A 27352-nucleotide genomic window follows, 5' to 3' on the forward strand; every position below is an offset into this window, starting at 1 on the left:
ATTGGTACTAGTAATAGGAGGCCATATTCAGAGAAGTTCGATGTTTGGTTCAAGTGTCACTTCAATCAATTCACTTATCTATTCAAACAGTTCGTAACAGACTCCATGGATCCTATGTGCAGCTGCTGTTCCTGAATTAATTGGAGCATACAGGAGAATGAAAAAACTTTGCTAATGAATATATTAACTGGAACATGAACCAATGGAGTCAGGTTCCCTTTACAGGTGAATCCAAGTTTTATTTAAGATCAAATGATGCACGACAAAGAGTCTATAGACGCCCAGGAGAACTATATTCGAATACAATTGTGGTTGAGAGAAGAGTTCTTATAGGAGAACCAGTCCTTCATGTCTTGATGAATGGTTCTCTGACGATTAGGCAATACAGTGACGATATTCTGCAACCTAGTACCTTTCAAGAATCAGTATGGACTGATCAGTATCACTTTACGACAAGATAATGCAAGACCACACACTGCCAAACTTCAAACTTTCTTTGAAGAGCATAATTTGGGGGATAATAGAATATTTTTAGGACATTTAGATCAACGCATAAGAAATCTGGAACCGGCAAATAACCATCAAGAATTAGCTTGACAGTTTCACAGATAATAGAACAGTGTACCCCAATATTCGCTGGTTAATACCAAAATTTCATTTCGATATATTTATTAAATAAAAGTTACAAACATTTTTTGAAGTGACACCTAATTCATTGTGGCTAGTTTAATTTGTTATAAGTAATGTGCCTCCGTCTCATTCGCACGTGGCCCGGTAATGTTGTGAAAAGTGTTAAGAGATCGTTGTTTTCAGTAAAAGACAGGCAGTAAATTGTACTGGGCAGTTGACGAAATCCCGATAACTGTGCAGTCGCATAAACAAAACAATATAGACTAATAAATGCCGAAAGTTGGGGGGAAAATGTGCAGGATAATTGCATAAATTGAAAAGGTCGGAACGTATTTGGGCGTGTAGACGCATACGAATAGAGTTGTAAAACTGGAACAAAGTGTATGTTTGTTAAGACAACGCAAGTCGGAAATAAAACTTCTAACGGACATATATTGCCGAATGTTTATCCATAAATCTGTCTCGTGCACAGGCCAATAAATTACGTTGACGTTGATCCCGAACAGAATTACATTAATCATACCTTGGAATATTAAATTTTTGGTTTTATTATGGAACACATAAATATTGTTCCGTATAAAATGCAGTGTTGTGATAGACTGCCCCGGTGACAGTTAAGTAATTAAGCAACGTCGGATTAACCGTTGAACGCTTTCTTAAAATTCAATATATTGAAAGTTGGATACGCAACAACGAGAAATATCATTCGTCCCATCTGCTTAACTGGAAAGTTAAATTTAGGAATTTCGGAACGGCCCTTCAAATTAATGTAGTTGGTGAACTTTAAAATAGTGAAAATAATTTCGCTCGTAAAATTGGTTGTGGGCACATTGAACACCACTTTGATATAGCGCCTCGAACAATTTTATCGCCATAATGAGATAAAGACGGCTAAGTTATTGCCTCTTACACTCATATCGTGGAACGTAATGTTGGGTGCTCGTTTCAAATTACTTTTGAGCACGAAATGATTTTAAAATTGTGTTTGCTTTTTTTTTTGCTCATCGAATAATTTATTTTAAATGGTGGCGCAGCTAGTTATAAAAATGCTAAACCAACGACTTTATAATGCTGTCTAGTTTGCTACCGGTCTTGATGCGTGCAGGAAGTATTTGGGTATTATACCGGTTTTCGAATAACTCATTCCGTTTAAGATTGATGATAGTTGGTTTTTATTAAGACTTTTTCATGCGTTATTCTATATTTGGCTTCGTAATCCAGTTAATTAGTCACGAGATATTAATTAAAACGTTTTTGACAGTTTTGCGATCATTAGCGCACATAATACCATGTAAAAAGTATTATTTTAAATAGTAATGCTACCTTATATTAGCTGTTGTTTTAAATTAGCATAACAATTTACTCAGTAACTATTAACTGAACTGGATATTACATAAGGCATGTCAGAGTATAAATAGTAATTTAGACATTGAATTGATTGAAACCTACCTCCAACCTTTATAAATCAAGTTAAATTTATGTATTTTAATAAATAATTAACCATCATTTTCTTAAATTACTTATGCAAATGGCAGTAAAAATTTAAAATTAAATTAATTGTGTCAATTTGCCAAGATTTATGTATTGTCTAAAAATGAATCGAAACTTAATTGATTTGTTTATTCTAATTTACAGTAATGCTATTAAAATAATTTAATTATAACACAATTATACATTGTGACGCATTTGAAAATTGGACACCTTCATAAAATATGTATTTTTTTGTCTCATTTAAACTTTTTTTCAATTGTCATGAATGAAAATATGTACTTATAGATAAGATGTCACGTGTCTTTTTGGCCATAACCAAAACCAGGGAAATTTTTAAGCAAATTTAACTTTGTCACTGGAGCATCATCCCCTGAAATGGACATATACCAAATTTAATAAAAAATTCTGCACATTCATAATTCTGAAGAAAAATTAAAAATCATTTCTTCTTAGGAATATATTTTTTTAATCAAGTAGTATATGGAATAAACTGTTAAAAATAGCATAAATTATCTTATATTTCAACAATATTGGAACAATGAGACAGTAGCTATGAAAATGATTTTATTAAAAAAAATGTTTTTTTTTTTTATTAAAATATATCTTAATATGTATTTTAACAAAGATATAAGGATAATATTTTGTTAAACCGACAATTAAACAAGGAATAACAGTTTTACATTAAATTTCAATAAATATTTAATGCGCAAGTTTTCTACGGGTACTTTGCCTCTTCCACGAAATTAGTTTCATAAGTAAATCTTGAATATTTCTATTTAGACCTAACATTTGCGCATGCGCTATAAGATCGAACTACCGTTGGGGAGCTGAGGCGTGCCTCTAGCCAATGACAACTCCAAATATCGTCACAAATAAAGTTTCTGAATATTGCCGATTTTTCAGCTTCAGTTTTGGAAAGGTTTTTAAGACTGCATCTCAGAGAGTACAGCAATGAATAAATTCTTTTAGGGGTCATGCCTTTTATTTTCAAAGTGTAGTGAAGATATTTGGTATAAAAGGGATTTTTATGATTTGAAAAATATTTGGCGGACTAAATTTACATGACAAAAGCACTGATCATTCGAATTGTATGTTGTTAATTATGTCTAAATAAATAAGTAATAGACTACTTAAAATAATAACTCCTAAAAAGAATATAATTTTAAATTTTTCTACGGTATTATGAATATAAATATTTTTTTATTAAATTTGGTATATAAACGTTTCAGGGAATAAAAAAAAGTTTGTTAAAATTTGACAAATTTTATAGTAGTGTTCCGCTTTCAAACGGGCCACACTGTATATAAACACACTAATTTAAAATAGTTAATAAATTTAAAGTAGTTTTAAAGTCAATAAGAGTTTTTTTTATTTAAATTTACAATTTTTAGACGCATATCGATTTATTATAATTAAGAAACATTCAAACCAAAATGAATTTTACTTGCTGCAAGTAAAACAAATAAAAAGCATTTCAACCAGTAATAACATGCAATAAACGTAACAATTTTCCGGAGTATTCGATATCAGAGTCAATTACTACTAAATAAATTCAATTTGACTTCATTTTTACAGCATTATTATGGCAGATGTTTGTGTAGCAGTCTCCGACCATAAAAATAACTTCTAAAATCTACATCGCATTTTTAAGGTCGTAGAATATTTTTAGATAATTGCAGCTCTATTCGTAGATTTACTAGGAAAAATGTACGGTTGACAATTTAAAATAATAAAATTATTCAATTAAGTATTATTTCTGAAAAAATCCAATATACGTGACATCATGTGGACGGCTCTAAAACATGTTTGAGGTTGAAATTAAAAACCTGTTGTGTTTAATGATTAAGAGGTGAGTTTTTCAACGTTCATTTATGAGGAAAATGTTACCACACAGATAAAACAAGCGTAAATGCATACTTTGCGAAACATTAAAACTAATTTCTTACATGTATTACAATTACATTTATCGAGATCTGGCGAGTGTATCTCTTGAACAAATGTAAATGTGTTAATCTGATTATAATCTCTCCGTGCAGATTATTTTGATGTGCACGCTTTTAACCAAATTACTCTTTTACCGCTGACCATCTGGTCATATCGCAAAGATGACTAATCTGAATTTCCGAAATCTGCGTTACTTTTTAAATAATATTAATGATCTTCAACACCTCATTAGTCGCAGGCCTGGTAATAGACTTGCTGTTTCGATGGTAAACTCTTGTGTATTTCGTGTCAACCAATATTAATCTTCGTATTTAATGTCATTTATCTTTCTTTTATTCGCGTCGGAAGTTATGAATGTTTTGATTGATGTATCAGGAACTCGGTAAGGTGACGAGAAAGAAAGTTATTCATTTTTTTTCTGAATAATGCGTCGCACCTTTTGACGTTCGAGTAATCAATTGCGTCAATCCATTAGGACGATGATATAGTCACAATTCAATGAATACGTCTAACAGTAAGTGTTCGGCGTAAAAAATGAACCATTGTTACCTTTTAATTTAAAAGTAAAATTAATTGTAAGCATAGAGCGAGACCACCAAAGGAAATAGTTACATCTTCACTGAAATTAAGAATAATAAAAATATTTGTATTCTTTGGACAGCTGGTACATCTTACAAGAAGACTCAAACTTGGAAAAGACTGGATGCCTTGATATTCTCAACCAAGGTGTTCAGCAAAGTAGCGCATTCTGCACATATCTTCGTCATTTTCAGTTAGAAATATTTCCGTGAGACAATGCGTGACCAATTAATGCATTCTATAACTATCTTTTAGTTGTAATAAATTTCAAATTTATTACTGAAACGTTCGTAGTTACTACACGTTACGTACAGGAGTTTTTAGTACATTATTGGAAAAAAATATGTAGAAATTGTTTGCGTTTGCGACTATTTAAATTTTGATATCAACCAAATTATTGACAAATAAGCAACAACCAAAAATACTTTGGAGTGGCAAAAAGAATTCGCCACACTTTCCGTACCGACATCGTTCAAATCGTTTTGCATAATAAGAAATGTTAATAGGGCCATTCATTAAAATGCCTTCACCGGACGGCCACATTATTCAAATGCAAGTTTTATGGGAATTTCTTTTTAGGTGATTTCGTTTATTAACACTAAACGTATACGATGCGATTAACTTACTTTTGATCTTTGATAATTTGCTAATTGGACTTTCCGAGCACCACTTGAGATAATTTTATTAACGAAAATTCCTTTTGCGCATCAATCCTTCACGTTCACATGTAATTAGTATCAAAATCGCGAAATAATTTCAGATTTATGATCACCCGGAAAATTTATGTCAACATTCAATTTTATATTTTTAGTGAAAAAAACTTGATTCAGACATCGAAGAAGAGATTGAAATATCGCCTTCCATTTACAAAGACAAATATAATGATGACTTGTGGTTAAAAACTTGACAAAACAATGACAACATAATATATCTTACTCAGAAGAGACAATAAGAAACGTAGAATTCCTTAAGTGTAGAAACATTTGTATTTAACCATTGTTTTCCATGAGCGTCTCCTCAATAATGTTCAGTTTTCAGCATTTAGTGTTAAAAGACAACTTTAACAACATTCTTTACCAACGTCTTGTTACCTTAGACAACAACGTTCGTTGGACAAACGTACAAATCATTCGCAATGATAAATGAACTGGTATTCAATGTTAACACTTTAATTGTGTCGATACATTGTTATAAATATTAAAATTGAGCGGATAACTGTACAAAATGATACACAAATAAATTAAACGAACTAGTTCGACGTATAAAGGTCAATTCACACTATGATACTATATCTTGTTTTAATTTATCGTGCCGGGGCATATTTACAATACGTAATATACGTGCATGTAGTTCTTTTCAGAGCCATAAATTGCGATTTATATTGCGGTTGAGCTATCGTTTTCAATTAATTTTCAATTTCATAATAATGTAATATACAGTGCACAAAGTGAAATATTTCATATTGTGCTCAAAAATCCCCACAATAAATTGTATTATATTGCCTTTGGTTAATTTAATTCAGTCACAATGATGTAATGTTACATGTATTTTAGGATTTGTCAACGTTATTAAACAGTTTCCCGATAATTTAAAAGATATATTTGACATATGCACCAGATTTTTTCGTGTTAATATATGTGAGAAACTGTTTGATCGTCGAAATACAGCTGTTTAGATAATTCTCTGTATCCGGTGTACCATCGTTAAAAATTTAATATTAATTCACAACCTCACATAAATTAGGAAAGATTATTTTCTCTTTAACTAAAAAAATATTGTTCCTGCTTCTAATGTGAGGCACCACCTCTCCATTTAACGCACAGTATTAAACAAGTGTCGAAACTCGTCCCACGCCTGTCAAACCAAATATATGTTGACATAAATCTGATATAAATAAATTATGAACTTAATTTTAATTGAATTAAAAAAAAATAGTGTTTATCGCTCGAGAAGGTTTATTGGATTGATTTGATGATTATACAGGATGTCTCAAATTAGTTGTATTATACTTTATTTATTTATTAATTTATAATAAATGGTAAAAACATTTTTTCTTAATATAAGTTTAATTATCTCGATATTTACTTGAGTATGAATAATTGTTTGAAAATTACTGATTAGTAAAACTTAGTAACTGGTGAATATAAAATTTAGTTTTTTAAAACATATATGAAATAAATTATTAATTACATGTATATTTTATAGACACTAATATCAATTATCTCGAAATTTAATTAGCCATTGACAACTGTTGGAAAGTTATAAATTAGCAAAATATATGGCTTTTAGCGGCTTTAATTAATATAAAGTTTAATTTTTCAAACATAAATAAAAAATGTTCAGTTGTCTTTATAGAGACCAATATTAAATTTCATTGTTTCAAAACTACTCATTAGTAAAACTCATCGGCTTTAGTGAATATAAAATTTAATTATTAATAACATAAATAAAATAAATTATTTTGTTATCTGTCTCTTTCATAGACTCTAATATCAATTATCTCGAAATTTTCTTAACCATTGATTGACCAACAATTATATGAGAAATTAGTAAAAAGAAAAACATGAGTTTTAGTAAGATTAATGAATGTAAAATTTAGTTTTAAAAAAACATACATATCAGTTGTTTCTCTAAATCTTATAGACATCAATATCAATTATCTTGAAATTTGATTAAGTATCGATAATTGTTTAAAAACCACTGGTTAGTAAAACTTTACGACTGATGTATATAAAATTTAATTTTGAAAAACATAAATAAAATAAATTACTAGTTACCTGTCTATTTCATAGATACTAATATCAATTATCTCGAAATTTACTTAACCACTGACAATTGTTGGAAAATTACAAATTAGCAAAACTTATGACTTTTAGCGATTTTAGTTGTCCCTCTAAATTTTATAGACACTAATATTAATTATCTCGAAATTTATTAAGTATCCATAATTGTATGAAAACTATTCAGTAAAACTTTAGTGAATGTAAAATTTAGTCTTCAAACAAATAAATTAAATTATTAGTTACCTATCTGTTTCAAAGACCTAATATCAGTTATCTCGAAATTTACTCAATCATTAATCTACCAACAATTGTATGAAAATTAGTAAAATGTAAAACGAGTTTTAGCAACATTAATGAATGTAGAATTTAGTTTTTAAATGCATGAATAAAAAAATATCAATTGTCTCTCTAAATTTTATAGGCACCAATATCAATTATCTCGAAATTTTCTTAAATTTCGATAATTGTTTGAAAATTACTGATTAGTAACTGAATGTAAAATTTAGTTTTTAAAAACATAAGTAAAATTATTAGTTATCTGTCTGTTTCATAGAAATTAATATCAGTTATCTCGAAATTTACTTAATCATTGACAATTGTTAGAAAATTACTAATTAGTAAAACATGTTTTTCAGAGACATTAGTGAATATATAATTTAGTCTTTACAAAAAAATCATCAGTGTTATAGAAACCAATATCAATTATCTCGAAATTTACTTAACCATTTACAATTTTATTAAAATTACTAGTAAGTTTTTAAGTATTAGCGACATTACTGAATATATAATTATGGTAATATAATTATCTCGAAATCTATCAAAAATATCATATATAGATAGTTTATTATATTATATTGTCGTAATCTTTTTTCTGTCAATTTAAATGTAAATTACGATTTCTATTTGAAACAAAAAAAATTGCACATAATATCTCGAAATTTTAAAGAAGACCTATAAAAATATTTATAGTTTGTAAAAATGAATAAATTAATTAACAAATTTTTTGAAATCAGCAAAAAATGTCAGTTTTCAACGATATCAATCAATGTTTCAAAAAAACTGAGATCCGGATAATTAAGTCAGTTTTTTTTCTATTTGGTTAGAAAATGGCGTCGTACTGTTATAATTTTAAAGAATCAATCAACTATCGTACAATTTAGTAGTGTTATGCTCCCGGATATTTCTCAATACCCCTGATGTGACTGCACTGAAGGAATCCTTTGTTTTGAGTGTAAAATATTGGTGTTTCAATTTGATATTTGTAGAAATACACTGTCCGTACGGCAAACAAGTCGGTGGAATGAAACTTTCCGAGTTCTTCCTACTGAAAGAAGTAATTTTGTTTGTATTTTCGTAGGACGCAATTGCACGGATTAAATTTAGACAATTAACTTCAACAGTTTGATTACGGGACGTGCAATTTGAAGTGCAAAGTTAACAGAAAAATACACTAATGTAAATTAGTACATTTTTTCCCCCTAACTATTTTTAATTTAGGTTCAAAGAACCGTTCTCTTGGCCCAGATTGTCCTTTGTTATTGGTTAATGAAACGGTTATGCGAATGAAATGTGCACAATCAAAATTTCGGTGCCGTTTAATGACGCTATATTTGCTGAGACGTCCTTTTTTTTCCCTTCTAAACTATCACTTTTGCTTTTAATCAAATTATATTGTAATTAATCATGCCATATTAGTAGAACGTTCGATTAACAATTATGTTTGAACAACGAAGAAATCATGCCCGTTGGCGTGGTGGATGATCGTTCACGTATTATAAGTGGCTGGATGTTTGTATAAGCCGGTGTTCATTAATTTTATTTGTGGAGTCTAATGTAAATATAATGACGCGTTATAAATTGATATTTTTAAATAGAAATGTAAGACGGTTAGTTTTTATTTTTATCAATTTCCGCATTCTTTTTTAAAAGGATCATTTTAACTATTGGAAATTTAAAAAAAAATAAGTAATAGTTGTTCGCAATAATCAAATTACATCGTCTATACTATGTGCTACATTTTATTTACGATTCTTTTTAATTTAAGTTAATTTAAGTGTCTAAACAATTCGTCTCTTGTTCCTCTACATATGAATAATTTTTTTAGAAACATGTACTCAGATCAGTCAAGGTTTATTTTTCAGTTTTTTAGAATTAATTAGCAATCTAATGATTTTATCAGTAGTTTATTTGAAAATATTGAAAGTAAACTTTTTCCAACCAAGTATTATATACTTATCGCATTTTAATTTATGAAAAATATTAATGGATGGCAACATCAGTTGTTTGCAGCAAAATATCCAGTTGTTCACTTTTAAGTATAACATTGGCAAAATGTATGTTTACATGTTCAAACATGTAAGGTTTCTGTTAAGGTTTCCTTTTTCAGTTTATTAGAATTGATCAGGAATCATATGATCTTATCATTAATTGACTTTAGTGAATTAATGATAATTAATAGTATTTGAAAATATAGGAAGTAACTTTTTCCAGCCAAGAATTATCATAGTCACATTTTAATTTATGAAAAATGTTAATGGATGGCAACACAAGTTGTTTGCGGCAAAATGTAATAAAACAATGCTTTATCCTCTTTTAATTATAACATTGTCAAAATGTATTCAACTGTTTTGCATGTTCTAATTTCTGAAATAATGATTTTTGGGGTTGGTTATTCATAGAACAAAAGCATGATAAATTACTCGACCTAACAATACTGTTAAATTCGAACTGACAAATGCTCGAAAGCAATGTTAAAGAATAATACGTTTTAAAATTGTGTATGGAATACAGAGCCGTTTGATTGCCAATCTAAATACAATAAAGTTGTGTAAATGAAACTGAGCTGTTGACAAATATATTACCAAGCGATAACATTTATCGCTTGCAAAAATTGCATTTAATTAGACATTAGCATCCGTCATAAGGTGCTAAAGGAATTGGAGCAAGTAGTCAGAAATAGATGGGTTTTAAAAAAATTTATTCATTCGATAACATCTTACAGCTTGATAGTACATATCACCATTTTAACATTCAATTAATTGAATCGTTCAGTCTTAGTTTAACTAAATCTTCTAAATTCAAAGGGTACATCTGTTTCATTGTGAAAATCTTTGGCCTCTTTCGGCTAGTTCCTTCGCCTTGAGCAATTGGATGTATTGGCGAATCGATATGAATCGATACGCTTTGGTGCTGTACTTGTTCGTTTCACCTTCATCTGAGTCTACGTCGGAAGCTGAGCGACTACAATTGTACGTTGCGGAGCACCTCACCGCTTCTTCACTTGACCAACTCTCAGAATCGGATGCGGTTGCTGCGTGCGGTATTTTAATAATAGCTGGGATGGTCATGTTTGCGTCAACTTCGATCACAGTTTGTGTGCATCTGTCCTAACCGAATTGCATGCAAACTTTATAAAACGGTAAAAATTACCTGTACAAAAGCCGAAATCTGCATGTTAAATTTTTACCTAGGAGGTGTTATTTAATTTTAATTACATTACTTTAGTTAATTCCTTGACCTAAATTATCCCTAGGAATTTGTATTAAATTTTGAATTTTTAATTCTATTGAAAAATAATCGGACAGTGACTGATTACTGAGATAAATCAACGTAAAACAAACTTGTTTCTAATTATTAGGTTACCCATACATAATTCTACAGTGGCAAAAATTGTGTTTTATCCGTTGCCTCACAACGAGCAATTAATTCGTTTTTGGATAAACGTAATGCGAGCAGAACTGGTTAAATTGCTGCGGTTTATTCAGAACAGGAACGTACAAGAAGTAAGACTGCTTGATTAATTAATTAACGTCGATTAAATGCAAAACGACAATATTTTATATATATTTTTTCTGACAGGTCTTAATTGCAATTTACCATTATTATAGAGCAACCCACGTGTCAATGGCGGCAGTAAATCTCAACGAGATCAACTTTATATGGCAATGAGTTACTTTAAAATAAATTTGGCATATTTAAAAATTACTAAATGTAAATGTTTCCATTTTATTATTGGAAATTTAATTGCAAACAGTTACATTAGTTGATGCTATTACTGATTTCGTATATGTACGGCGTCCTACAGTTTTATTATTCAAAAATGCTAATTCGGATTTCCACATCGCATTTATAATCATCGCTCTAGTGAAATCTTCTGATTTAGATGACATGTCCGGAATGTGTGTAAAAAATAAATGCTCCACAAAAACTTAATTACATTTATTCAAATTAATTGCCTGTAAGCTGACTTGATACGATAGTTGTTATGTAAAAGTGGCAAACTACAAAATAGTTGGGAATTTTATATTTTTGAAGTATCGACCGGTTATTACTTCAAGAGTTAAAAGTTTCTCTTTTCTTGTCGAATATAAAACTTTGATTAAATTGTACGTAGTTCTGAAATTTTCGTATACAGTTCGGTTTTTTTGATCAGTCGAGTAAATTGACTTGCTCTTAAAATGTTTCTAAATTTAATTACGAAGTTTATTTTTTGCGGGGCATTCGTCAAGCTCAATGTATAACAAGTATTAGTTTAGTGGCGCATCAAAATTTATCGACTTAGGTTTGCCGTTTGGAAAACGGAAATATTCCACAATTCCTGCCTATAATAGCATTATCTTTTTTGACTGGAATCTGGTTTACGACTGATAAGATTTATGTTTTAGCAAAAAGGAATATCTTCTTATAGAATATTGGTCCTAAATAAACTCAACGGATAAGAATTGAGGTAGACGGCGAAATTAATTTGAATAATATATAATGCAGTCCTTCATCGTTTTTGTAAAGATATCTGATAATTTTTTATGTTCCAAACAATTTTTACGTTTGTGCCAAATAAGTATAGTAACTACAATTTTTGGAATTGGTAAAGTTTTTAACGTCAAGCAGTTTTCAAGATAATTTTGAATAAAGATTGACGACTTTCATAACTTAAATTTTGTGAGAAGTAGCACGTTTCTTTGAATGAGTAAATAAATGTATTCGAGCTTCAGATAATGATTAGATTCCGTGTTTTTTTTATAAATGAACAAATTCTTTTGTAAACTTTTGAAGAAGTTATACAATATTGTTTAATTATTTTTCCATAAATATAGTATATTAACCAAACAAGCATCGGAAGCACAAAGAAACATATTTTTGGAAATATTTTAACACTGTACAATTCTTCCTTTCAGTTCAGTGTCTAAATAAATCCAAAAAAAGACAAAATTGTTGCTAAATATATCCAAAAAACGACAAAATTGTTGCGTTTTTCATAAATGAACAATTCTTTTCTAACTTTCTAGAAAAGTTTTCATTACTTTTTATCATTTTTTCATAATTGAGATAATATATAAAATAACCAAATGACATTTATAGAATTGGTAAATTTTTAACATGACTTTTGTGAGAAGAAAAATGTTAAGTTATGTAACATTTTTGATTATTTTTCTGTAAATCTAGTAATTGGTAAATTATATAAATAAGCATCGTAACCACAAAAAACATCATTTTTAACATGATATTCGTAATTTAAAATATGTAAAAAGGAATATTTTTTATTTCAATTCAATTATTAAAATTCTGTGTTTAATTATAAATTAACACCTTTTTAAATATTTTACAGATTTCATTCATTCATTATCATTTTTAATCATTTTTCTGAAAATATGGCACCAAATAAATATCATAACTACAAAAAAGTCCATATTTTTAGAAATGATAAATTTTTTATCATCACACAAAACTTCCTTTTAGTTTAATGTCTAAATAGATATATTACATATCCAGAAAAAGACAAAATTCCTGCGTTTTTTATAAATGAACAATTCTTTTCTAATATTTTAGAGAAGTTTTCATTATTTTGTATCATTTTTCCAGAAATGACATAATATATAAATCAACCAAATAACATTTATGGAATTGGTAAATTTTTAAACATCACATAATTTTTATTAATATGACTTATAAATTCTGTGTTTAGTATCATTAGTATCATAAGTTTTCATTATTTTTTATCATTTTTCCATAAATGACATAATATATAAATCAACCAAATAACATTTATGGAATTGGTAAATTTTTGAACATCACATAATTTTTAATATAATTTAATATAATATATTCTGTATTTAATTATAAATAAACAAGGTGTTTTATATTTTGGAGAAATTATGTAATATTTTTGATTATTTTTTCATAAATCTGACAATTAGTAAATTATATAAATAACCTTCGTAAACACAAAAAAACTTCCATATTTTTGACTGATAAATTTTTTTATCACAACACAGTTTTTCCTTATATTTCAATGAGAAGAAGAAAATTACTAAAATTCTGTGTCTAATTATAAATGAACATGTAACATTTTTTTTATTTGCTTTGATCTAATATTTTCATTGTTTTTATCATTTTTTCATAACGAAATAATTAGTAAATCAACAAAATAACATTTTTAGAATTTTTTAACATCACATAAATTTTAAGATGATTTTTATGACTTAAATATTGTGAGAATGAAAATGTTTAATTACAATTCAATAAGTGAATAAATATATTACAACTTCAGAAAATGACTGAAGTTCTGAAGTTTAATTAAAACGAACATCTTTACTACTCTATTGGAGATAAAATATTTATTTGATTATTTTTTCATAAACCAGATAATTAGTAAATGAACCAAATAAGCATTGTACCCACAAAATTTGGGAACTCATAAATTAACCTCATATATTTTTTTTCTTTCAGTTCAATGATCAAATAAATATATTGGCTATTCAGACAACGACAAAATACCTGCGTTTCTTAAAAAATGATATTTTAGAAAAGTTTTCAATATATTTTAAATTATTTTGTCATAAATATAAATGATTACCAAATCAAATATGTTTATAATTTAAAAGAACGTACAACTACAAGTATCTAAAGTTGACAGCAAATGTAATCGGACGACATAAGGGGAAGTTACTGAAGAACAACAATTATGAATTCTTTTATAATTTCTCTTAGTAGATAATTATAGTTGTTCCATTTACCATCTATTATCTAGTATTTTAATCGGTGGCAGATAATTAATCATTTTGTTAGACCGATAATAATTTTTCAAAAATAATAGCAGTTAATATATAGCTGATAGTTATCAGAAAACATTGACAAACTAATATGTAACACATAAAGAGCGCAATCACGATAAGATTGACGCAAAAATCGAAGATAAAAGTGTCAGCTTGTAAGTGTGCAATAATACGTGATCTATTTTTTCTGTATTTAACCTTAGGCAATTGAAATTCCAGTCGTCGGTCGTTGCAGTCAGCAATCGCGCGTCAGAAAATCGCTTTGCATCACCTGACGTCCAGCCACGAACGAACTCACATGTAAAAAGTATTTGGAAAATGGAAAAAACGGAGAAAAATTACGCCGGGGTTAACGTTAAAACAATAAGCACATTGTGTCTGGAGTCGTCCGCGACGAGGGGAAAACACGTGGATCCGCGACGAATCGCGAAGATCGATGGTGAGGTTTTCGAAACGCGGGTATCGCGAACTCGCCTCTCTCGTATCGGGCAAATGGAGATGGGCGAATAGCCGGGCACGGAAGTCGTCCCAAGACTGAACCGACTGGTCGGGTCGCTTGTCTCGCTGCCGACTCTCTTGTGCCGGTTAGGTTTTGCAGACTCGCGCCTTTGATCCGCTTGTCCTCTTGTGGAGGACCGAAAAATCGAAAAATGCAGGGCCCTTATTAATTCATTAATGTTTTAATACTTATTTATATTTAATTTAATAATTAAATAAATTAGTTTGCAAACACATTTGCAAAATTTAAACGTCTCTTTAAATAATTCGAATCTTAGTAAGAAAGCTTAATTTTTATATGTTGTCCTATTATTTGTTTAAATTTTACTTAATTATTAAGAATCTTAAATAAAGTTTTTTTAACATTTTATGTTGACAGAAATATAAATTTGAGGCTGAAGATAATTCGGTGCCGAGATTTATAAAATAAACTATGTACAGTAAAATAGGACAAAGGTCTAAAAATAAATTTTGGGTCTAAAAATATTATTTTTTATAGTTTAAGTATCTTATATATAAATAAATTAAATCTTTTTATCTGTTAGATGTTTTAAAAAATTTTAAAATATCTAATTTTAAAGTGACTTTTCTATATACAGAGTGAGTTATATATTTGATCCTTTGGTATGGTTTAAAAAACTAAAAGAGATATACAGTTGAAATTTAACAAGTAACATTAACTTTGAATTTCAAAAAAAATCAATCAATTTCAAAATCAATATGAGATTTCACTTTTGAATCTACGTTAAATTCTGACATCTGCATTTTGAATCGTTTTCTAATGTACATTTGTTTTGAAATTTTATCAAAATATCTTCGCAGATGGAGTGACTAATTAAAATATCTATTAACAATGGTAATGTTCAAAAAATCTTTCTTGGTATGCATAGAATATTGTTTGATATAAAGATAATTAGTAAATTAACCAAATAAGTACAAATAAACATTCATATTTTTGGAATTCATAATTTTTTAACACCACACAATTCTTGGTTTCAGTTCAATGTCTAAATAAAATATATTACATATCCAGAAAAGGACAACCTTCTTTCGTTTTTTATAGAGTAATTTTTTTCTAACATTTTAGAGAATTTTTCATTATTTTTTATTATTTTTCCATAATTGAGATAATATATAAGCTAACCAAAAAATATTTATGGAACTGTTAAATTTTATAATCATCATATAATTTTTAACATCACTTTCATAACTTAAATTTTGTGGGAAAGGAAATGTCTCTTTCCAGTTCAATTAGAAAAAAATTACAAAAATTATGCATTTAATTATTATTTTTAAAATTGTTGGAGTTGTGTAACATTTTTGGTTATTTTTCCCACAAAAACCACAAAAAGTAACCATATTTGGATAAGAAAATTATAAAAAATCTGGGATTAAGTATTAATGAAAAACTTTTTTAAGATTTTGGAGAATTTTTTAATTATTTTTCCATAAATCTGTCATTTAATAAATTAACCAAATAAGCATAACAACCATAAAAATATCCATATTTTTGAAAATGATTAATTTTTTAACATCACACAATTCACGCTTTCAATTTAATATCTAAATAAATATATTGCATATCCAGAAGAGGACAAACTTCTTGGGTTTATTATGAATAACAATTATTTTCTAAAAGTTTAGAGATGTTTTCATTATTTTTTATTATTTTTCCACAAATGAGATAATATATATATTAACCAAATAATATTTATGGAATCGTAAATTTTATAACATCACACAATTTTTAACATCACTTTCATAACTTAAATTTTGTGAGAAGGAAAATGTTTCCTTCCAGTTCAATGAGTAAATAAATATATTCACGGATAAGAAAATTACAAAAAATCTGCATTTAATTATTGATGAACAACTTTTTAAAATTTTGGAGAAGCTATGTAACATTTTTTAATTATTTTAAATTAAATAAATCTAGTATTTAGTAAATTTACCAAACAAGCATCATAACAAAAAACATCCATATTTTTGGAAATGATCAATTTTTTAACACTACACAATTCTTGCTTTCAGTTTAATATCTAAATAAATATATTACATATCCAAAAGAGGACAAAATTTGCGTTTTTTATAAATAACTATTCTTTTCTATAAATAAGATAATATATAAATTAACCAAATCATATTTATGAAATTGGCAAATTTTAAACATCATTTTCATAACTTAAATTTTGTAGGAAGGGAAATGTCTCTGTCCAGTTCAATGAGAAGAAAATTACAAAAATTCTGCATTTAATTATTATTTAAAATTTTGGAAGAGTTGTGTAACATTTTTGGTTATTTTTCCGGGAACTGATAAATTTTTTATCACCACACAATTCTTTTTTTCAGTTCAATGAGTAAATTAAAATATCTCCGTATTACTAAAATTCAGTGTGTAATTATATTATCATTATTTTTTTAATATTTTTTATAGTTATGTAATATTATTTGATTCGCATTGATCTAATATTTGCATTATATTTTATCATTTTTGAATAAATGATATTTTAAATTAACTAAATATAAGATGACTTTCATGACTTAAATTTTTGTGAGAATGAGTAATTCCTTTCAGTTTAATGAGTAAATAAATATATTACAGATTATTACAGAAAATTATTAAAGTTCTGCGTTTAATAATAATATAAATAAACAAAAGTTATTTGATTATTTTTATTAAAAAAAGTTAAAGTAAATTATTCAAATAAGCATGGTACCCACAAAAAGACATATTTTTGGAATTGATAAATTAATATCAAATAATTTTTCCTTTAAGTTCAGTGAGCAAGTAATTATATTGCCTATTCAGAGAAGGACAAAACTGCATTTCATTATAAATGACATTTTAGAAAAGTTTGCAATATTTTTGATCATTTTGACATAAATATGAATTTGAATTACACATTTAGAGCTATTAATAGTAATCCAAAATATGAAACAGGGTAATATTTCTGTTTAATTTCTTTCCATTTTAAATTTCAATATTTTTTTGGTACAAATGGGATTACTTCACCATCCGACATACAATTTTTGTTTGTGAAAACTGTTAATCGAATCAACCGGAGTTGAAGCACTGTCTAGAATTATTAGAAGAGTGGTTTATAGAAACTCCAGAACGACATGTGAGAGGTTTTAAAACAGTTCTATAAGATCACTTTATGACCACTCATAGAATTACCAATCAGTGGTTGAAAGGAGAAGGAATGCTTCTTACCATATGAAGTGTTTACCGTAGAATCCAGTCTTCTGCAGTTTTTTAATCGTCCTCAGTGTGTTTCTTCTCTTATTGAAATGACGTCGTCAAAGATTGGAGTGGTGTATAAAATGAGAGCTTTAGGATGTGGAGTGGAATGAGGTCGTTTTCTGTGATAAATCGCAATTTTGTTTGTAGATGCATTATGGTCGGATATGTGTCAGAAAGCACTATCAGTGATGAAATTCACTATTTTTTATACGGTGTCCTGTACATGGAAAAGGTGGTGTATAATTTGGGGTGCCACTGCGTATTGTAGTAGGTCTTGTTTAATTTTCATTAGAGGCAATTTGGCCGCCTATCAATAAATTCAGAAAATTTAGTATTCCATTTGCTACTTTACTTTAGGTCCCTTCAAAATAAAGTTCTCCAACAAGATAATGTCTGATCTCATATTGCGGGGGTTAATTTGCAGTCTGTTCAACATTCTGATGTAATTTGTTGCTATGGTATCATTTCTAAACTAATTACTGAATGAATGACGAAGGGGATCATGGCGGTCTTAGTTTGAAAAAAGATACTAATGTACAATACTTTAGCCTGAATTTATAATGATTTACTTTTTTCTATTACTCTAAACTGTATATTAAAAATCAATGAAATCTGACACTCACTTACTGAGTATATTATATTATATAATGTGAATTATATTACACATTTGAATATGTATAACAAATTACTTTATCCTTTCGCCTTTTTCAAACGGAATTATCATATTTTATTTACTAACAAATTAATTTTAACAAACTCAATTATTTTTTAATTTTCTTTGATCTTTGAGCGGCAAAAAAATAATGACCCATCGGCACATCAACTTTGTAACTGGCTTATCTTCAATATGCAATTACCGTAGGAGAGTAAAATTAGTAGCCAACCGTGCTATTAATTGAACTACGTTGAAATTTCACACACGCGATCTCCATAATAATATAATTAATTAAGCGGAAAGATAAAATATTGCAAAGTGGTTGTTTAGCCAATACCAAGGAGCAATTACCAACAAATTAGTGCTAGATTAATGCACATTAATATTGGATTAACGGTTAAATTGTATGTTGTTTAAATCAACACTGAAGCAAAATAATATGGCAACAACATTGGCTCAACTTAAATGCACTTGAGCAATTTTAAACGAAACATGATGAAGCAAAGTCCAGAATATTTGTCATATAGAAACGTAAATTATCCACACCATTGCACTTATGAATGACTCGGGTAATAAGCTCACTGTTTGCAGAAGTCGTGATAAATTATTGTCCACGTCATTTGCGGCATTTATATGTAATTACAAGTCAAGCGAAATTATCATTTGTACGAATAAATCCACTAAATATTTATAACCGATAGTATGGTGTAACAGGTTTTCGTAAAGTTATTTTATTTCGATTTATACAGATTCCCTGAAATCCAATTAAAGCAACGTCTTAATTAGCGTTAATCACAACCCATTAATTTATATTAATTTTTACAAGCGACATAGATTTACACATTCTTTCCATTCCCGCCGTTTATGTGTGTACGTAATTTTCAAAGATAATTGCAAACGATTTCGATTATCGTTCATTAACTTACTGCTTTTTAAAATTGTACAACTATTTTAAAACCTATTAATTTCTATTAATGAGATGAGAACCAACGTTTATCTGTTGCTATTTTTGGAACGTAATTTTTTTATAACAATCTCAATTCTTCTTATTTCCCTTGAGGCACCTTTTACAGATGTACAAAAGTTTCCATGGAAAAATTGTACTATTAAAAAAATACAGACACTTTGGACTTATACAATTTTATAATTCTCAATCAACTTTCGTTGATATGTCATGACGATAGGAGATACTAAAAGCAATGATCATCGGAAAAGTTGACCTAGTTACAATTACGTTTTTAATTATCTATTCAGAATTATCCAAAACAGTCACAGTCAATGAAGGAAGACTGTGTATACTTATTATATAATTAAGGTTGGGATAATTATAAAAGGTATGTCATCGATTTGTTAATATTCGGATCCAGTGATCTTGTTTCTAGGTTACATTCTAATTTACTTTGAATTTAATGTTATTGAATTTAGGCATACCGGACCACTTTCTAATTTGATATCATCTTGAAATGATATATACAATGTCATGAGTAATTTTGACGTAAATGTTCCTATTTGCAATTAAAAATTATAATGGTTTTAAGTCTACTTACATTTGTGGGACGTCTTTCGATAACGAGGCGGCTACTTATACGAGCCATTAATAATGCTATTAATATTTACACTAACATTAGTAATAAATCACACTTATGCAGTGCATATGCAAATTGGTGCAACATACGTGTACCTAATTAATCAGAATTAATTATTACTAAATATAATCCAGCGTCTGCCTCAACACACTGAATCCGGTGCCAAATCCGATAAAATACGAAATTCATTGACAAGGTACTAAACTAGGTGTAAAAATGTCTACATGAAGTCCAAACACATAATTATGTGGAATATTAATATCGTCATATTTAACACATGTGTTATAAATATGTCACATGAAAGGGAGGACGTCAAAGAGCACGGGAGCTCGTCAGTTTTTCATTCTTTTTACATATTTTAAAAATTTGCCGTTAAAAAATGTATTTTGATTTGATGGTCCCGTTTAAAATAGAAAAATTCATTTTATAAAACGACCTAAGAAACATTTTTAACTAAGTTTAAGTATTATGATTATAATTATTTATAATTATATTTTTATGTAGTGACAAATTTAATTAAACAGTAGGCATTAGTCAAATGGGAAACAAATCAATTTTAAATTATGAAATATGAAAATGCTTTAGGGATCGGAATGAATGGAAAACCGAGAGTGCAATATCGGGTGAGTATGGTGGGTAAGACGGTATCTCCCACCCTAATTCATTAATTTTTTCAATAATTCGTCTTGCACAGTGTGGTCTTGCATTGTCGTATTGCAGAATAATAATAATAAATTTATTTATGTTCCTGCACATTTGGAAAACTGGGCTTTTAGAAGAACATTGGTTCTAAGTCTTAGTATGTTGAGAGAAACGTTGCTTCTAATGAAGTCTTGGCACGTTAAATCTAATATAGTCAATTATATAAAAACAATCAATTTTGCCATGTTTTTTCTTTTTTTACTAGCAGTGAGTCGAAAGATTGAGATCGGTGTTATAAGTAGGGACTTGGTTAAACATCTCAAATGTTTTTGATTGCAAATATGGCATTACTACCCTTGTGAAACTCGAAAAGCATACGCCAAATACCAAATATGCTCCTCTGGTATTTGGCTAGCCATTTCACCCCAAATTGCAAAAAAAGCTTAATACTGAATTATTTATAAGTCACACAATAGTTGTAACTCCCAAATTCTTAAATAGAAAATGTATTCACTAGAATACTATAATAAAAGCTTAATATTTCTTGGTAATTCATCATCATCATTAGATAATTTGAAACATGAAAGATTGTAATTACAATATGATTTTAGTTTTAATGTTAATTTTTTTAATTTGAAGAGTTACAGAATTTAAAGGGGATATATATAATATTTATACATATTCAAGCAAATATTTCAATCTTAAGCATATTATACTTGACACATTTATCTACTTCGGTCTTTGGATTATCCAAATAACCTGCTGAGGGAAATGACAATTCCACTAGTTGATTAATGGTTTGATAAGCTTACATGGGAGTTTTGCTAATTTATCAAGATAATAGTAGCTAATGTAGTAACAACTTAGAATTTCTACAGAATGTAAAAGAAACATTGATAAAATAATAAATATCAATTATCTTATGTCATTAATAAATTGCAAGGAAAATAATTTTGCATGTCCAGATATCATCATTGCTTCAACGGTGGTCAGTGATTTGCTTCCATTAATTATTTGAATCGGAACACGGGTTTATCGGACGGTCGTGTCATTTGCCAGATAAACTTAATCCTGTTATGTATTTGTGGGCCTTTTACTAATACACCGGCTTCCGATATTTGCAACGCGGCTTAAAAATAAAAAAAACTCCTCACTTTTCACATTGAAATATTAATTACTGCCCAAAAAACGATTAAGCGTTTATATAAAGGCGACGCATCTGTAAATTGTAATTTCCACCGTTTATTGTGTCAATTAAATTTGACGCTAATTTGAAAACTTACGGTTAACAGACGTTATTTAAGAAAATGACTTCACTAAATTAAAATCCTGAAAAAAGTAACCGAATGCTTAACGTAATTGCACCAGTCTTACGAAAGTGAAATTTATCTCAAAGAATAAATTATATAAATTGTTGACGGTCATTAGTTGGCGTTCGGATGCGAAATAATGCAATTATTTTTTTTCGACACCACGTATAAACTTATCTGTGGCGACTTTGAGCCACTGTATGGCAAAGTGGACTTTTAAAAATGTGTGTTATCTAACGGAATGGATATCCTGATTCACACCATGACGCTGTGCTAGACACACATATTGTTTAGGATGTAGCTTATTGAGATAAGATAAACGACGATACGTCTGAAAGTTTCAGTCGGAAAATTTTTATATAAATCAAGGGATATTTACATACGCATATATTTTTAGATCAATTCGTATGATTACGAACATAACAAAATCCCCCTTTTTTGATAAACAGTTGTTGTTATAATCATTTTATTTTAAATCCGTTTACTACAAATAAAACTGTTTTTTTATTTATTTCGTCTATCTCATACGTAACATTAAAACAAACTTTTATTAAACCGTAGTTCGGGAACATAATAAACTGAAAAGAAAGACAATGTGACTGCTTGAGACTACTCGCAAATGCCATTGAGAAACAACATAATGGAGAACAAAAGGAGCAATCGAATATAATATGATCGATCAAAAAGCGGAGAAGTTATTGACATGCCGAAGTAGTTTATACGAAAATTAGACGAACAATTGCAACAATGTTACTTTTAGCAATGTTTTAGTAAAATTTCCTAAGCAAATAAAAACATTTATTTAGTTCATTTGTCTTTATTTCAGATATGTAGACATACTTACATACACTTATAAATAGTTCAAATTTTCGTCAGTACCTGAAACAGAAAAACATCATTTTACTCAACTGAAACTAAATGAATTAACTGGATATTTTTGGAAGCCTCCATAAATCAGATTGGAGGGAACTTGCTAAATAGCTTTATAAATCACACAACCTTTGGGGTCATCGATCTTAAACAGTCACTATTATGTTAAGAGCTAAAGTGTTTAATATAATTCATTTTTCCAAATATAAAATCACAAAAACTTTGTTAATATTTCGCCATCATAAACGCTGTTAAAGCTTATCTCCGTTTATTGGAACATAAAAGAACCAGTAAAATGTTTTGATTTATAGACTTACTACTGGCCAAATCGTAAAAAAATATCGAAATTTATATTGGCATAATTTTCTTCTGTAATTTTTTTATAAAGGTCAGTCCGAAATGGCGGTAATTTATTGTTGTCTGCATAAAGTCTGTCACTATGTCAACATTTAATTTTAAAGGTATTCAACGATAAACATCAGATACGTTCTCAACGTGCATGCAAATACAGTTTCAGGAAAAAAAAGGAAAAAAAAGTCGGGCTGAACTTTTTACTTTCTCCCGAATTAACTTTATTACTGCCATGAAAATATATTTGTCAGTTGGTTTTGCTTGACATTTAGTTTATCTTATAAAAGAGGATAAGTAAATTACGCACCTTGGCTTTAATTCGATATGAATGGGACTAATGAGTATCTCGTTAAATTATTATTAGGCCATTACATACAGAACTGTGTTAATCACCTTATTTCTGATTTTTGCACAAGATACACTTAAAATATGATTATCAAAATAATAAATAAAAAACATAAACTACCCACTTTATTTAAAATAGGTTTTATACAACAAACTAATTGGCATTATAATCAACAATCAACGAAATTAAGATTGTATAGGCAAATTCAAGTTAGGAAAAACGAACTCCAGGTTCTTGGAACGAAAGAAAAGATAAACTTCAGTTTTAGCCACCTCCTAAAATTAAAGGGTTTATTACGTGAAAAAATTGGGCAATATCTAAAATAATGAATGTCTATTTGGTGGATGATCTCTTTAACATTTTGAAGTTTCCTTTAGGCCTTTTGTAGTTTTGCGTTATAATGAAGAAGCTAGAGTTTTCTATTCACTAAATAAGTTTGACTTTGCTTAAGTTTTGCATCAACTCGGGATATTTTGCGAGAACAAGACAGTTGCATCATACAATAGTCAAAATCTTCCTTGGTCTAAGAATTTTTTTGTGTGGTTCTACCAGGTTTATTCATTGATTAGACCGGCAAGAATTGTCTTAAGAAATTCATTTTCATCAACATCAACAGATTACTTGCCTTGTGTGCAAAAAGATATTTGTCAAAAATCAAAGTCTAGATTTGTGATTATCATTCTTGACGTTGTTCATCTTCAGTTATTAATCATCATAATCATCTTCCAAGTAATTTTTTTTATAAATTAAAACACTTGAAAACTACTTACCAAAAAAAAATATATATTTAAATGCAATATAGGACAGAAAATAGTATAATTAGAAAGAGAATTATAAATACTTTTGCTCATATTTGAGTAAATTTTTCATAAGTTAGGATATTTGCGAGAAATAGATAATTGCATCATATAATTGTCATAGCTTCTCTTGGTCTAAGAATTTTTTTGTCTGATTTTACCAGGTTTACCCATTGATTAGACAATACAATCTACAAAAAGAATATTTACCTTGTGTACAAGAAGATATATTATCATCGATCTTGACGTTGTTCATCTTGAGTCATTCATTGCCACTTTTAAACCGACGAAATCAAGACAGTACTATTACATCACTTGCATAATCTTCAGATTCTTGAACTAAATTTTTTATATACTATAACATTTGAAAATTGCTTATTTAACATTTTTAAGCTTCCTTTGAGTCTCTAATGTGTCGTGTAGACTTGATATGTATTTTCTATTGACTAGAGAAGCTCATTCTTGAGTAAGTTTTTCCTCAATTTAGGTTATCTTGCGAGGAATAGATAGTTGCATCATAGAGTCGTCAAAATCTCTCTTAGTTTAAGAATTCTTTTTGTACGATTCCACCAGGTTTAATCATTGATCAGACTGGTGAGAATTGTCGTAATAAATCAATTTTTCTTCGTATGTAACAATGCAATTAACAAAAGGATAACTTGCCTTGTGTACAAAAACTATTTGGCAATTGTGAAACGCCTAACTTTGTTTATCCTCGGTCTTGATGTTGTTCATCTTCAATTGGCACTTTTCAATCGATGAAACCTAGATTGTGTGACTACATAACTTAACAATATATTTTTCATCTTTTTACTCAAAACAATGTTTTAATTATAATAAAAATAACATAATTACGAAGAGAAGTAAAATCTTACAGATAACATACAGAGTTTAATACAAAAATGTTAAAATATAGTATAAGAATTTATTCAAAAAAATCATGAACCAAAAACGTAAATTGCTTTTGACGGTACCTAACCAAAGACCTAAAATTGATTGATTTTCTCAGCTACATGTGCACAATATACTGTTATCACTGAAGAATTTTATGTGATGTGATAAACCTGATAGTCCATAAAATTCTTGCCGTTAAGACTGTTTTTCCCAGGCACCATAAATGGCATTAATACTTAATTGTTTGAACTAAAAAAAATCGCCGAGTCCATAATTAATTAACTGTCTATCATGAGCATCCGTGAATTATCTTTTGTTTTATGGGTTATACCTTTCATATGGGTGTCCGTGTTGTATCTTATCTATTGTCTAGATTTTGATACCTTGCTGATAACTGAAAGTTTAATCCAACCGTTAATGAGCTATTGATGTGCGGGTTACTGTCTATAAATTTTTGTTTGTTTTGTTAATGTGCCTACTGAAAGAAATTGAAATCGAGTCCTAAAATAAATCTTACAAATATTTATTTATTGCATAATAGTTTACGTTGAAAAAAGTGTAGCAGGTTAAAGTTTATGGTTTGGAGTATTTAAACCATAAATAACCAATGTTACATATTTTCTCATGATTATTAAATGTTAAAGAATTAATTAAATGTAAATAATATATAATAACTAAAATTAAACAATATATTTATGTGTGACCTCTAACCATAACAAAAATAAATCATTACTGTGAAATCTACTAATAAAATTTAATTTGACTTTTGTTTGTATTAACTAAACCTAAAAAAAACACATAACATATAATTATAATTTTCAAAATTATTTTATAACGCAATATTTCAAAAACCGATTTGAATTTATAACATTCGAATTCCATTAGACAGATAATAAATCAAATCATCGTAAAGCAATATATCGTGCAGCCACCGGTTGCTTAGATTTAATCTGCACCAGTATCGATGAAAAACCATTAAGGAATACCACTTTCATAATATATGTTTAATATAACCTAACACACCCGTAAGGTTTTTATTAAACGCCGAACACGTTATTTATGCCGGCTTAATTATAACTATTATAATTAAGGCCCATACGAAAACAGTCTATGCTAATTACTCGAGATTAATCATCTTTTACCGACTTTTGCGCCTTTAAAATTCGAAACAATTATGCCTTTATCCATTATGGAAATTTTAAATGAATCAGTGGCGGCGTTAAAATCGGACTCATGTTTAAATCTCGACGTGTTAATGTTTTAGACAGCCTAATTTATTATTCAAATGAATATTCTCCTACCATATATGGTTGTTCCGTAAATATTCTCTTTCCAAATGGTACCAGAATTAAATTCTACACTTAATACAGTAATACATAAATCTAATTATCAGTCACTTACAGTTGTAACCCATTTAAGATAGAAACTATTCAATTTTAATTCAAAAACAGCAGAAATCTATTCTACTTTTTATGGTCATAAAATAAGAAAAAGGAGATATTATGTATGTTATAAACCACATAATAACACGTCACTGAATTTAAAATTTTTCAAAATGGGTGATTTTAACTATTATTAAGTTGGTGGTACAATTAATCAGAGTATTCTAACAAATTTATTTCTTCTAATGAAATAAATCATGAGATGAAATGTAAAAACTATCTCAGAATGACAGAGAGC

At 28.5% G+C, this 27352-nt stretch overlaps 1 protein-coding gene across 5 annotated transcripts in view; it reads right to left on the reverse strand.

The window, feature by feature from the left end:
* The window catches only part of LOC109596638 (monocarboxylate transporter 12), a 108828-nt gene that overhangs the window by 12250 nt on the left and 69226 nt on the right, over nucleotides 1-27352 (reverse strand). The window contains exon 1 of one of the 5 annotated variants that reach the window (XM_049964363.1): nucleotides 20424-20444. The exons of 3 other annotated variants lie outside the window; for them this stretch is intronic. The gene's annotated coding sequence lies outside the window, so the exon portion shown is untranslated. Of the gene's footprint in view, nucleotides 1-14677; nucleotides 14719-20423; nucleotides 20445-27352 lie in introns of those variants that run through there. One more of the 5 variants, XM_020012215.2, reaches the window with a different exon arrangement.

The sequence above is a fragment of the Aethina tumida genome, chromosome 3 (genome assembly GCF_024364675.1).
Source record: "Aethina tumida isolate Nest 87 chromosome 3, icAetTumi1.1, whole genome shotgun sequence".
In the NCBI taxonomy this organism is placed as follows: domain Eukaryota; kingdom Metazoa; phylum Arthropoda; class Insecta; order Coleoptera; family Nitidulidae; genus Aethina; species Aethina tumida.